The 15,029-nt window shown below is 50.7% G+C and overlaps 1 long non-coding RNA gene across 1 annotated transcript; it reads right to left on the reverse strand.

Annotated features, from left to right (window-relative positions):
• Positions 1-669: 669 nt before the first annotated feature.
• LOC140634356 (uncharacterized) lies at positions 670-14,371 on the reverse strand. The gene is made up of 4 exons (XR_012031866.1): positions 13,303-14,371; positions 11,529-11,642; positions 7,480-7,612; positions 670-3,114 (listed from the first exon to the last, which is right to left on the reverse strand). It is a non-coding gene; the product is annotated as an uncharacterized lncRNA (long non-coding RNA).
• Positions 14,372-15,029: the final 658 nt, after the last annotated feature.

A 15,029-nucleotide genomic window follows, 5' to 3' on the forward strand; every position in this document is an offset into this window, starting at 1 on the left:
CCTTTGGCTTCGATGGCTCCCAGAAAGTTCTGCTGTAAATGGGGGACAGGAGTGTTTTTAACAAAGTGCTACGTCGTCGGACAGTCTTTCTCCTCTTTTCCTGTATTTCTTCTCTACTTTTCTTTCAGTGACGCTCTGTAGTGTTTTCAGGTTTTAAAAGACATCGGGGAAACATCCCCATGCCCACTTCCCTAGCTGCTTAAAGTCCTCAAACTCATGGGAGGGAGCAGGGTGGCCACGGGGGGTTGCAGGGAGCGGGAGGCGATGTTGGTGGGTTCTGAGTCTCCCTTCGGGAGCGGGACAGAGCTCTGGAGGCGGACGGTGGCCACGGCCGCACAGCAAGGCCCATGTCTTTAATGCCACTGCATGATACGCCCAAAAATGGTTTAAGTGCTGGGGCGCCTGGATGGCTCAGGTGGATAAGCATCCGACTCTTGATTTCGGCTCAGATCATGATCTCAGGGTGGTGAGATCGAGCTCTGCATCGGGCTCCATGCTCAGCAGGGAGTCTGCTTATGATTCTCTCTCTCCCTCTGCCCCTGCCTCTCCCCACACTTGCACTCTCTGTCTCTAAATAAATTAATTTAATGAAACTGCATTAAAATGGCTTAAGTGGTATAGTTTATATTCTGTATATTTCACTGCAATTTAAAACTTTTAGTGAAAAAAAATATCAGCCCACAAGGTGACATGGCTGTGGGGGAGTAATTGGTACCACCGTATGAGCCCCCACCATAAGCAACCATAATATCGAACAAAATACCCGAAGCCATGGTTTTCGGGCATCGAACCACCAGCAGCACATGCCTGTGGTCCCCAGATCCAGGGGAGGGACCCGCACAGGCAAGCCCTGCCCTTTGCCACCTGCCACCTTCTCCCTGGGGCAGCTCCCCAAACACCAGCCAGCAGCTGGAACCCACTGCCAAGCACAGAGGTCCTGCTGAGCAGAGATCAGCCTCTGGGGGGCAGCAGAAATGGTTGGACGTGGTGGGGCAGTGGACGTGTGGGGCAGGGTGCCCTGGATGCGCGCCCCTGACCAAGACTCTCAGCCCCTGTGCCTCAGTTTCCTGATCTGTAAGCGAGGACAACAGTACCCACCTCGTAGGATCATTGTGGGGCTTAAGTAAGTTAAAATACGCAAAGCGTCAAGACCTTGACAGGGCACGTGCTGTCGCCACATAGCTCCCCTCCCCGTGTTCCATAAAGATGTGCCGAGTGTAGTCACATGTGGGGTTAGGAATCGAAAACGCATCCTCCCAAGCCAGGTGAGCGGGGCCGTGGCGCGCGTGCTCCCGACAGGGTCCCCGACACCTGTGTTCTTGTCCTGTGCAGTGTGCGCGTCCCCAGCCTCCGCGACTCTGCTACGGGAAAGCAGCCTCAATAAAACACTCCTCGCTACAAACGGTGCCTCGATGTGTTCAGACCTTGACTCAGAAACTGCGTTTGATACGCGCATGAAATGGTTTGGAAAGGAGCCGTTCTCTCAGGCAAGGTGTAGGATGGACCCGTGGCCAGGTGGCAGGACGTCAGCGTTTCAGGTTGAGGCTCATGTTTCAAGATGAACACTAGGACAGAGAGATTTTTCAGCCTCCTCCGAGCAGAGCAGCTGGCGGAAGAAGAGCCCTCAGGTCCCCACCCTCCAGTGGGTGCCTTTCCCAAGCCACCTGAGCGAGCCTCCCCCGTGCGAGGGTTTTGCCTGAAGCATCCTCCTTTGGCCCTGGCAAGGCCAGGCTGGCAGCCGGAAAGCCGGGGCCGCCCATCGAAGGTCACGCCAGGCAAAGCAGGTGTGAACTTGGTGCCTCTCCAAAGGCCCCTCCCTTTCACTCTCAAAGCCACAGGCCCACGCAACTCTCAGGGGCCAGCACCCAGGGTGTCCTGGGCTGAGCTGGGCAGGAGGAAGGCGGAGCTCCAGGGGAGCCGATTGGCTGCAGAGCATGTGGTCACCCCAGAAGCCACCGTGTGGGTGGTGGGGGACTCCAGGGGGCCACATTACACTAGAGAATTCTCCCAGTGAGGTTTCACGGGGTCCCCAGAAGAAGCTGTGACACGGGGCAGAAAGAACTCTGGGATCGGAGTTGCCTACCTGAGTGACTTCTGAGAATCTCACTCCTTGTTTTATCCAGATGCCCTCCCATCACCCTCAATGCTTGCAGTGAGCTCCCACTTCTCTCCTTCTAGAGCGGGGGGTCGGCAACTGTTCTCTGCAAAGGCCCAGACAGTCACTATTTCGGGCTCTGTGAGCCAAGAGGCACGCTTGCAGGTACCATGTGGCTACTTACATAACAAGGTGTAAAATGAATTTTCACAAACGCTTCCTGATTTGTTGTCAAACCCTACATTTATAATCAAGGAGAATTTTCTTGTGCCGCAGAACGAAGCTCCTCCAGGGAGAGGGTGACACTTCCGCTTAACTCGCAGGCTGGATCTGGCCTCCCGGTGCCTCTCTCTTCTTCGGAAGGTCTTGGACCGGACACTCCTTCCTGTCGTTTGTTGTGATTTGCTAGATCTTGCTGCAAAAAGAGAATTGCGGGGACTGTGTGCCTAAGCTCTGCTGCCTGTTACTGTGCTCGCCTGCAGAGTGTTTACTGAGCAACTACTAGATTCTGGAAGCCGTGCTGAGAGCTGGGGAGGGAGCAGTAAACAAGCCAAACCTCAGCTGTCCCTCCAAGCTTTCGGCCTAGTGGAGGGAGACAGAAAAGTGAACCGGGAAGTCACTTGACCTTTCCTAGGCCTCAGGCTCCCCAGTTATAAAATGGGCACAATAATCTGGGCCCCCGTGGCCTCACCGGTGGTTGGGAGGCCCAAGACAGAAGATAACCGTGCTGTGCTAACTTAAAGCACCACACTGATCAGAGAAGGGACCTTCCGCATGCTACTATTTTTAGCTGCCTTTTCTTGTCTAAAATAAGAGATTTTTGACAAGTGGCCTTCAGGTCTCATCGCAGTCGGTAGGATGGCAGAGCGAGGAGAGAGACGCCAGTGGATCAAGGAGTCTGGGGCGTTCCTGCCGTGCGAGGTGCGCTGGGGGTGGGGGACAGGAGGCGCGTTCCTCGTGCCCCCGCGGCCCTCTGCAGCTTCTCCTGCCACGTCTGGGGGAGTTCTCCGGCCTCAGAGCTGCAAGGAGAGGCAAGGATTGAAAACTGCCGTGCGAAGCCACCCTTCCAAGTCCTCAGGGCAGGTCTCCCCTTGTGCCTTCTTCACCCTCTGTGCCAGCTCCAGGCCGCCTGCCTCCCTGCAGGCTCATGCCCCCCTGCAAGCTCATGCCCCCTGGCCAGGGATGTCACCAGTCCTGCTAATGAGCCTGCAGGCCCCAGACCACTCCTTCTGCAGTGAGAGGCCCCATCTGGGGAGGAGAGCCCACATGGTGACAGAGGGCCCGGGAGGGGCCTGGCACTGAGGCTGGAACCCAGGAGTCCCTTCTGGGGGGGGGGGGGCTTTCAAGCCGGCTGCTGGGCTCCATGCATCACCCCAGGGTTTAGAAGATACTAGATAAGATACTAGAGCCAGGAGAACGTCTGCATCTTCTCATTCAGCAGTTTTCAAACTATTTCAGCTGCAACATTTTTTCTTCAAACAATATCCTGCTGGAATCTCGAATACATAGAGCATCGGGGTGGCCAAGTGTCCTGATCACAGGTCCGCGTTTGAAAGAGGAAGGATGGCTTTTTGAACAATAGTGTCAGAGTAATTGGATATCCAGAGGCCAAAGCAGGAACTCGACTTCACCTCCTATCTCCTACAAAAATCAACTCCAAATGGATCACAGACTTAAAAAGTAAAACATAAGGATGCCTCGAGTTCGAGCCCCGTGTTGGATGTAGAGATTACTTGAATAAGTAAATATTAAAAAAGAAAAGAAATGTATTTGGTTTTCCTCTGGTTCAAGCAAAGAGACCCTAAAACCCTTGCAATTTCTTATATAAGAGCCATGGGGGGGCACCTGGGTGGCTCAGCGGTTCAGCGTCTGCCGTTGGCTCAGGGCGTGATCCCAGGGTCCTGGGATCGAGTCCTGCATTGGGCTCCCTGCAGGGAGCCTGCTTCTCCCTTTGTCTGCGTCTCTCATGAATAAATAAATAAAAAATCTTAAAAAAAAAAAAGTAAAACAGAAAACTATCAAACATTTAGAAGAAAATGTAGAAGACTGTCTTGGGGCCATAGGGCTAGGATTGTCTTCTTCCCTCCCTCTCCCCCTCCTCCTTCTTCTCCTCCTGCTCCTCCTCCTCCAAAAAAAAAAAAAAAAAAAAGAAAGAAAGAAAAAAGAAAAAAAAAGGATATAACTCAGAAACAGCCAGATGGAAGGAGAGATGCACGGGGCTTCCCCCTGCCCTCTCTCAGACCTCCCATTCTCTCCAAATCTCCGCTTTTTCATTCACCCCAAAGCTCCAAGCTCCAAAGCACGATCCACAAAAGAGAAAAATAGATAAACTGGACTTCCTCAAAATTAGGAAATTTTGCTCTATGGAAAAAAAAAGCCTGTCAAGAGGATGGAAAGATGAGCTACAAACGGGAGAAAATATTTTTAACCCACACACCTGACACAGGACTCGTATCTAAAATATATAAAGCACTCTCAAACCCCAACAGTTAAAAAGAAAAAAAAAATACAATTAGAAAATGGGCCAAAGGCATGAGATATTTCAGGGGGGAGGATCTACAGATGCCAAATAGGTCCATGAAAAGAGGGTCACCATCACCAGTCACTAGGGAAATGAGAATCAAGACCCCAGCGAGCCACCCCGGTGTAGCTGTTAGGACAGTTAATACTAAAAAGACAGTGGCCATGCCAGGTGCTGGCGAGAAGCTGGATGCCTCGGACACGGCCGCTGGGAATGCTACGGCCACTATTGGACAGAGTTTGGCAGTTTCTTTAACAAAACTAAGTATACACTTCCCCTTTGACCCAGCGATTACACACTTGGGCATTTATCCCTGAGAAACAAAAACTTAGGTCCACACACAAAGCGATCCACGAATATTCACAGCAGGTTTGCTTGTAATAGCCCAAACCTAGAAATCACCGAAAGGTCCCCTAACTGGACGAATGGGGAAAGAGGCTGTGACCGGTCACAGCATGGACCACGACACAATAAGGAGAAGGAGCAAACCACTGATAACCCACAGCAGGGCGCACAGATCACGGGGGATTAGGTGAGTGTGAAAGTCGACCTGAGAAGCCTACGGTTCCATCTGCAAAACAATTCTCGAGGTGACAAAATTACAGAGATGGAGAACAGACTGGTGGTGGCCGAGAGTCAGGGATGGCGGGTGGGAGGGAAGGAGGGGGGCACTACGAGGGACAGCCCCCAGGGAGATCTTTGCAATGAGGGAGCGGCTGGGGGTGTTCACGGTGGCGTGGGTCACGCAGCTCTGCACAAGCACGTAAAATGGAAGAGGACGGCGTGTCACATCGAGACACATCGTACCCTTGGTATTGGCCCGTGGTTGTGTGACATGTAACGATTGTGGGAAACCGGGTGGAGGGTGGTACGAACCACACCGTACTACAGACGCAATCGCCTGGGCATCTGTAATGATTTCCAAAATTAAAGGATAAATAAATAAGTAACTGTCCAGGCTCGGGAGCCACTCAGAATCGGGTACAAGTCCCAGCTCCACGGCGAGCTTGCTGTGTGGCCTTAGGCAGACTGCGTCACCGCTCTGGGCTTCATGTCCCCTTCTGCAGCGTGTGCCCACCTGAGGGGTTTGCAAGGGTTAACTGAGATAATGCACTGGTGCATATAAAGTACCTGGTAGGTGGTAAGGGTGCAACAGATGTGTTATTATTTTAAAAATCTGATGGAAGTGGGTTGGGGGAGCTTAGGCAGTGGCACCTTCAAGGAAGCCTCACTGGAAGACCACTAATGAGGTTCCGCTCCTCTCTGTAGGCTTGCTGCAGCCGAGGCCCTGGAAGTGGGCGGGGGTGGGGGTGGGGGTCTCTGCCCTGGGTCATCCGGTGCCCGCAGCACTGGGAGACTCAGACCCAGTGTTCCTGGCTCCTCGCCATGGGCCCTTTCCACTCTGCTCCTCTGCTGCCCCCTCCCCACCCAAGCGGTCACAGGCATCCACTCCTGTGGGTCCGTCCGAGTGCTCCCCATGTGAGGTCACAAGGCCCCAGTGATAGGTGGACAGGAGTCTCAGCTAATGCAAGTTCCTCTTTCTCCAGGGCTCCCTCTGTGCCAGGCTGTGGGATTGTGTCCTGGCCTGCTCCTACCTCCCACCAGGTAATCTCCGTCATCACCCTGATTTCACACGAGGTAACACAAGGTCCAGAGGAGTGCAGGAGCGGCCCAAAGTCCCGGCGTGAGCACAGTTGCAGCTGTGGCCTGACCAGGGTCTTGGATCTAAGATCTGAGATATTAGCAACACATCTCACTACATGCTGGGTGCCATTCTAAGACCAGCTCGCTTGGGCCACAGAATGAGGCCCTAAGGTAGATTTTTATTGTTAAAAGTTTTCATTTATTTATTCATGAGACACACAGAGAGAGGCAGGGACATAGGTAGAGGGAGAAGCAGGCTTCGTGCAGGGAACCCGATGCAGGATTTGATCCCGGAACCTGGGATCACGACCTGAGCTGAAGGCAGACGCTCAACTGCTGAGCCACCCAGGCACCCCTTTAAGGTAGATTTTTATTGTTAAAATTCTGACTTTAAAAAAAAAAAAAAGAAAGAAAGAAAGAAAGAAAGAAAGAAAGAAAGAAAGAAAGAAAGAAAGAAAGAAAGAAAGAAAGAAAGAAAATTCTGACTTTCAGAGGAGGGAAGTGAAGCCCAGAGAGGCTCTTTAACTTGTCCGAGATCACACAGCAAGCGACAGAGCTGGGATGCAAACCTGGGCAGGCCAGTTCCAGAGTCTGTGCTTCCCATCTCCCCCTTTCTCTCACGGGGGTCCACCCTTTTCTGCCTCCCCAGAAGGGCCCTGCCTACATTCCTGGGGTCACCTGTGCTCACTGCTGCCCCGTGAGTCATCTGGAAACCCCCTCCCTGTCAGACTGGTTGCCCAGAGATTCCCTAGCACCCTGTTTGGGACAGAGAGCATTAGGTAATCGTGTAGGAAGGGAATGCTTCTGTGTCCAGCCAAATTCCTTCCTTCCTTCCCTCCGAGGCTGGGATGGGGAACCAGCTCGAGACACAGGCAATTTAATGAGGTTTGGTAATAAACACACTCTTTTGAAAAAAAAAAAAAAAAACATGTGCATAATAATAGTTATTTAAACCATCCAGAAGATAAAATATAATGAGTGGTTTAGTTGTCAAGGTGGCTCCTGGCCGAGTGGTGGGGAGACAACACATGGCCCTGCTTCTTTCGGCTCAGGCTGGGTGACAGCTCGCCTTGTCTGGCTTTCCGTTTTCTCATCCCTTAAAGGAGGGGACTGGCTTCCAGCTAGAAAATAATACTTTCCAGCGCAACCTAATAGGCATAGAAATGACTATATATCACACATATACACCAGATACGACACGCCAAGATCAGGTTCCCACCTGCAAGGCTCATCCTCCTTGGGTGCCAGCTTCCTGCTTCCTAAGCCCCATAATCAGGCCGGTGTTTGATGATGGGTTGCACACCTGGTCACACATGCAAAGCCAAGAAGTCTTCCGTGGATCAGGTCCAGACCTGCGTGATTCAGTATGTACATTTAAATAGGCTTGCTTTCTCAGCCACTACCCAATTTTTCTAGATCGTCAGAGTCCACGGTTCATCACAGACTGAAGAACCCCAGATGTGGGAGAGGGGTCGGAGAGCAGGGAATCCTGATCTCTCCAGACAAAGCTGTTGGGGAACCACTTGCCTCAAGATCTACATAATACCTGATTGAGTATCTTGCTTTATTATTTTTTTTATTTTTTTATTTTTTTATTTTTTTATTTTTATTTATTTTTTTTTGCTTTATTATTTTTTTAAGATTTTATTTATTTACTCATGAGAGACACAGAAAGAGAGGCAGAGACACAGGCAGAGGGAGAAGCAGGCTCCCTGCAGGGAGCACGATGCTGGACTCAGTTCCAAGACCCCGGAATCACGCCCTGAGCCGAAGGTAGACGCTCAACCGCTAAGCTACCCAGGTGTCCCAGAGTATCTTGCTTTAAATAAACATCCATTTTCGGATCTTTGGGTGGCTGAGCAGTTTAAAAGATAACTCCATAATATTCATTATTGAAAGCATGGATTTGATCGCTCATTATACACACACACACACACACACGTATTTCTAACATGCACTGAAATAAATTTGTAGCAATAGGAATTTTTAAAATGTTCATCTGTGTACTTGCCAAAACCACCACCAGGTGCATAGCCACGGTGCATACCCAACGATGCATGCCCACGAAGCATGTCGAAGCATGCCAATGGTGCATGTCCACAGTGCACATCCGTGGCACCCGACTATGATGCGCGTCCGTGGAGCACATCCATGGGGCATGTCTATGATGTGTGTCTACAGAGCACATCTGTGGAGCTTGTCTCTCCATGGAGTGTGTCCATGGAGCATAGCCATGGAGCGTGCCAACGGTGTGCATCTACACTGCACACCTGCAGTGCCTGTCTGTGGTGTTCATCCACAGAGCATATTCAAGGGCATGTCCACAGTGCATGTCCAAGAGGCACATCCTTGGAGCTCAGACCCATCCTCTTCATTTTTCAGGGAGGATCCCTGGGGGTCCAGACTTATAGCCTAAGCCCAATCTCGTTGAGGGGGGCCCGGGTCTCAGAGTTGAGGAGCAGTGCCATGTGGCATAAAGAGTGTGGGTTTCTAAATCACGGAGTCGCAATTACCACCTTGGAAGGTACCAGTTGAGCATCCTTGACCCTCAGAACCTCTCTGAGCCTTCATTCCCCCCTGTCCATTACGAAATTAACTGCTATCTCCACACACCACACAGCTCATAGGGCTGGCACCTACTTGGTCTACAATCGTCCTCTTCCTCCTTCTCCACTTTGCCCAAGAGAACAGAATGTGTTCTCACCTCAGGGTCTTTGCTCATGCTGTTCCTACTGCCTGATCTGCTGCACGAAGAGAGGAAGCTGAGGCTTGCGGGTATCACACGTCGGTGCTGTCGAGGGGCCTAATCTAAGGCCGTGATGGGTGGGTGACAGGCCTGGCCGCGGGAGGGTTCTGCACACAGCGGGGCTCAGCCCACAGTGCAGACTTGCCAGCTCACACGGTCCACTCCCAGAGTCGCGGGACCTGGATAGAAGTCGGGCCCTGGCCCTACCCGGGTCCATGCCCAGCACCACCATTGCCCAGAGTGGACATTGTCTTTTAAGACAGTGCTTCTTCCTGAGACTCAAAGCCCGAAGAAACCCACACACGATTGCTGCCTTCCACCTGCTGTTTCCAGCTTTGGAATTGAACCAAGACTCCTATAGGGAAAGCAAGAGAAGGCATAAAAAGAAGGGGTCCTAGGGCAGCCCGAGTGGCTCAGCGGTTTAGCACCGCCTTCAGCCCAGGGTGTGATCCTGGAGACCCAGGATCAAGTCCCACGTCAGGTTCCCTGCATGGAGCCTGCTTCTCCCTCTGCCTGTGTCTCTGCCTCTCTCTCTTTCTCTGTGTCTCTCATGAATAAATAAATAAAATCTTTAAAAAAAAAAAAGAAGGGGTCCTAGGAAGAGGGGGATTTAAGAAAATGAAGGAGGGCACAGGGCAGGGGGCAGAGCAAGGAAAGAGAGCTAGTGGGTGACAATGGAGTAAGTCCAGGAATGGCTTGGGTGGGGCCCCTGAGGTCAGCAACAATTCATTTTGGCCTCTGAAAATAGGCAAAACTTATATAAATATTATATCGTCATTCCTCACGTTATTATATTTTACCTTCAGGTTGTTACATCTCATGTTGAGCTCTAGTGAACAATAGGACATCGAGTCATTGTACGAGTTAAGGTGTATTAAAGATTGCGTGACAGGGAAACTGAGACACGAACAGGTGTGCTCCCCAGGCTTGGACCTTGTGGAGTCCCCCCCAAGAGGGTCAAGGAGGAGGAGACGCAGACCGTGCGGCATGGACCTAAAGCCACACCGACCCTGTTTCCAAGGCTCTCTGTCTTGGGAACAGTACTTAACAGTTTAGGGAATGCTTCAATGCACTGACCCTGGGAGCAGGCCCGGCAGGAAGCGCTGCCCCCCGCCCCTCTCCTCACCCAGAGGTGAGGAGCCTACACCCTGGAGAGGATGAAATGAGCCCCACTGCCTCCCCCTCTGTGCGCCAGCGAGCATGCTGCCTGCTGGGCCACAGTCCTTCGTGGAACTCTGGCTCCTTCCACCAGGTGGCTGTGCCTGCCCCCCCACAGGGGCCCGGGATTCACAGACGTTGCCCGGCCTGAGGCCCCATGCTGGGTCTGTCTGACACACAAGAAGGAATGGATTGGGAGTCAGCACTTAGGGGAAGTCGTGGCCTCACCATGTTCCCCTGTGAGACCTTGACCGACAGTCCAGGTGTTTGGCGCTGCGGGGGCTCACACCGGTTGGGTTTGTTCACTTTGCCGAGGGTTGTTATCGTTCTGCATGACATGACATGGCCTGAAATGCAGTGGTGTCCGGCCACCAGGGCCACCTGACACATGAAACAGGCTGCCCTCCTTGCCTTATCACTAGCCACCCAGGCACATGATCAATTCTGTGCCGGAGCCCAAAGCCTTGGTTTTTCTTGTCTATTCAGACCCTGTGTCTTGACCTCACCAGAAAACTCCCTGGCTTCTTGGCTCCATTACACAATGGGTGCTGGGCAAACGTCTCATTGGCCTGCGACTCATGTGTCCTCTATCTCTCTCTCTGCCCTAAACCTTCCATCCATACTGCCCACTGCCAGGGGGAATGGTATCTCTGCAGAGCGTGGCTTTTATTGGCAAGCGTGGATGAGGGATAGTCTGAAAAAAGTGACTGGAGAGCTATGGATTAGAGAGTCCAATTCTATATACTGTGGTTCTATCCCAGGTGGGAAACACAATGTGAGTGTAAGCACCTGGCACAGGACGGACGGTCTGGTGGTTACAAACTCACATGCAGACATCCATGAAACCCATTTCGATCCCGTTGGTCCTGGGTCCGAAAAGTCAAACTCCCAAGGCGTGTCTGTTTTCATTTCACATTTCTTCTGGACTCTTGTATAAAAGTAGGAACACTGGGACCAGTAGGAGGAAAATCATGAAGGGGCCGCTTGTTCCCCAAGGTGTAGGTGACTGGGGCTACAAAGCGTAAGCCCTGAAAACCCTCAGGAAGAGAAGCAGGGGCACCGGCTCCAGGTGCCGGGCAGGACAGAGGTTCAGTAAATATTTGTTGAATTTCCTTAAATCTTGTTCTTCATCAGCCAGCATGTGAGGCTTGGTGTCCGGCATCCTACGTCTTCTCTCCCTGGAACTAGGCTCAGAATAACTCCCACGGGGACGGTGAGACTTCCCTTGAGAAAAGGTGTATGACTTTTCATACTTTAGGACACATAAATATTACCTATGGGATTTAAGATTTTATTTATTTATTTGAGATAGAGCGAGCGTGAATAGGGGTGAGGGGCAGAGGTGGAGGGACAAGCAGACTCACCTTTGAGCAGGGAGCCATACACAGGGCTCCATCCCAGGACCCGGAGACTATGACCTGAGCCGAAGGCAGACGCTTCACCAACTGAACCATCCAGGTGCCCCAACCTGTGGGATCCTGATAAAAACACAGATTCAGATTCAATAGATCTGGGGCTCAGCCTGAGAGTCTGTGTTTTTAATGAACATCCAAATGATGCAGCTGCTGCTGGTCCAGGGACCTCACCAAGGGTTCCTAGAACGAGCTCACCTGGCAGCCACTGTGTGGCCTTATTGGTCACAGAGCCTCTCTGGGCTTCAATTCTTCATCTGGATATTACATAGGTCAACAAACATAAATTGACAGCATACTCATGTCAGGTTGCCCTGGGTGCTTGCTGGGAAAACAAAGATGAATAAACCACATTTCTGGGAGGGCTTTGCATCCTGGGTTGCTTAAAAGTCCAATGATAGTATTTAAGGATCCTTTGGATTCTCTAAAACTTCATGGCTGACTGGCAGAAATTGAATTATAAGAGTTTCCTCTCCTAGAAAACATGTTTCCCGACACTATGGTAAGGATCCTTCCTCCACCAACTATGGTTCTCCGAATCAGGGAATATTCTTCTAGATGAAACCCCAAAAGAAATCTAGTACAAACTCTATCTTGCCACTTAACCGGCGAGAACCCTCAAGAACAGAGGCAGAGAGTGTTGGGTCCAGAGCCGATTACTGGTTTTCCAGCTATGCTTTCGAAGGCAGGTCGTCCAATAGAAATAAAATGTGAACCACAAAATTTTAAATAAGTAATTTTAAATTTTGTGGTAGCCACGTTGGATAGAGTAGAAAGAAACAGGTGATGTTAATTTTAATAGTCTTTTAACCTAATGCCAAAAATATGACCATTTCAACATGCAATCAGGATGATAAAATTATTGGGATATTTTAGATTCTTTTTTGTCGTACTAAGATTTTGAAATTTGGTGTCCGTATGCCTCCAGCACGTCATAATTTGTATTAGCCACATTTCCAGTGCTCACTAGTCCGTGGCTAGCATGCTGGACGGTGAAGGTGGAGATCCAAGTTAGAGCATCCTACCCTAACCCGGCCGTACAAACACTGACCATCGGGATCAGTTGTCCATGCGTCATTAACATTTTTCTCATGACCAGTGATTTTTTTTTTTAAGATTTTATTTATTTATTCATGAGAGACACACAGAGAGAGAGAGAAAGAGAGGCAGAGGGAGAAGCAGGCTCCCTGCATGGAGCCGGACGCGGGACTCGATCCCAGGACCCCAGGGTCACGCCCTGAGCCAAAGGCAGCCGCTCAACCACTGAACCACCCAGGGTCCCCGATCGTTCTTTAATAGACTCTGGAGTTCCAGCTTTCTGTGGCCAAGGTGAATGGCATTCCACTTCTGGGAGGGCCCTTCAATGCCTCTGATCTAACCTGACATAGGACTTCACCGAACACCAGGAGAGGCCAAGCAGCCTGTCGTGGGGTTCAGTGACAGCGGGCTGGCGGCTGGAACCCACATTTCCAGAGTTCCTCGTGTGAAGTGCTTGTAACCCAGTGCCGGCCGCCTAGGAAGTGCCCGAGAAATCTCAGCCACCGTCTTCAATTCTCCTCTCCCAGTTTTGCACCGAACCAGTCTGTCCCCAGAGACGCTGCTCGATTAAAGTGAGATACAATTCAGGGCGCGCTCTGGAGGAGGAAGTGTCATTTCCAGCCGGCCCAGTGGGTGCACCTCCCTAGGTAGCGCATCCATTACATAAGCGGCAGCGCGACACGCCTACCTGATGACTGTCCCCAGCACGCCCGGTTCAGCCTGGAAAGCCACACCGCCTTTCCCTAGGAGAACAGTGGTGTGGAACCGAGGCATGTACATGCAAAAATTACTCCTGCCATCTGACGAGTAGGGCCAGTTCTTGGGTGTTATCTCCAGAGTGCTTTTCTACGGCAGCACAACCTCCAGAAAAACCAGTTTCAGGAGCACCACACCTAGGATCACATGACGCAATCCGATATTAGCGTCTCGTTGCATCAGTGTTCCTGACGCATGTGTCTTCTGCGCTGGCAAAAAGCCTTATCATGGGGAAGGAGAGAGGGGAAAAAAAAAAAAGGAAAAATACTCACGGGCTGAAATCTAAAAGTACTATCTGTACTTCTCCTAATTGGCCACACAGGGTGTTTGTGGAGGATAAACACCCAACCAACCACAGAAGCCTGGCAAGCGCCAGCATGCCGTTTCCTGAAGGGGACTTGATGGCATACTTAGGCAAAATTCTTTTCTGGTTGGTTCTACTTATGTTTTATATGCAAGCATCAAGGTTTAATCTCCTAAATCTCTTTTTTAAATGCAGACCTATTAAGAAGAAGCTTTCAAAGGGTGTCTCTATTCCTTGTCTTGACCTATCTGAAAAATCTCTGGAAAGTACCAGTTGATTTCTCGTTTCTAAAGTTCTCTTACATAAGTGCTCTTGGCTCCCTGGACACACAGACTTTGGACTGATCAAATACCTTAGATTTGGGTCCCTTGGTGTTTCTGTCTTCCTCTAGACATTTGTTGCCTCCTGAATCCTGCTTCTTGCTATAATGATTAAGGAATGAATGAATTGCAAAAAAAAGCCTAGAACTCTATCCTAATCTTTGGGAATTTGTCTAAAAAAGGAACTTCCTTGGGGCAGTAAGTCTAAGACAAAGGGAAGCAGGTAAAAAATCTTCCGTAGGAGCACAGGCTGGGCAGCCCAGGTGGCTCAGCGGTTTAGTGCCGCCTTTGGCCCAGGGTGTGATCCCGGAGACCCGGGATCCAGTCCCACGTCAGGCTCCCTGCGTGGAGCTTGCTTCTCTCCCTCTGCCTGTGTCTCTGCCTCTGTGTGTGTGTGTGTCTCTCATGAATAAATAAAATCTTTAAAAAAAAAAAAAGGAGACCACAGGCTATTCAGGCCGTAACGTGGGAGGGAAGACCAGTAAGTCATCCACCTCCCAGGATGAGTAAACAGACCTTCTAAGAAAAATCAATCCTTTATATGGTTCACTAGGCGCTACGTGATCTAGCTCTTGCTACATCCCGGCTCCAGCCACACTGCTCTTTTCCACATGCCCCATGGGATGCTTCTCCTCCACATGGCATGTCTCTCTCAAGGTTCCCGGGCTTTTGTGTTTACTCTTCCTCCACGTGCCCTGTTAGAGTCTTATCGCTGTTCATCTCGTGGGTCTTACCCATGCTGAAAGTCACTCGGTTTAACTGTCCAAAGGAGGAGAGGCTTTCCCTGAACCCAGAACAGGATGAGCTCCCCTTGCCGCAAAGGTCCGACACGGGGATGACTTTGCTACACCTGTGTAGGAGAGGAGAAAGCTTTCTTCGACCCTCTTTAGGGTTCCTGGCTGGGTCTGCAAAATCATGCTGACAACGATTAACAGGAGAAAAGCATACGAGTTTATTTTAATAGAAGTTTTATGTGGCACGGGAGCCCTCATAAGGCGATGAAGACCAAAATAAACAGACCCAGGCATTTTTCTG

The sequence above is a fragment of the Canis lupus genome, chromosome 5, assembly GCF_048164855.1.
Source record: "Canis lupus baileyi chromosome 5, mCanLup2.hap1, whole genome shotgun sequence".
Lineage (NCBI taxonomy): Eukaryota > Metazoa > Chordata > Mammalia > Carnivora > Canidae > Canis > Canis lupus.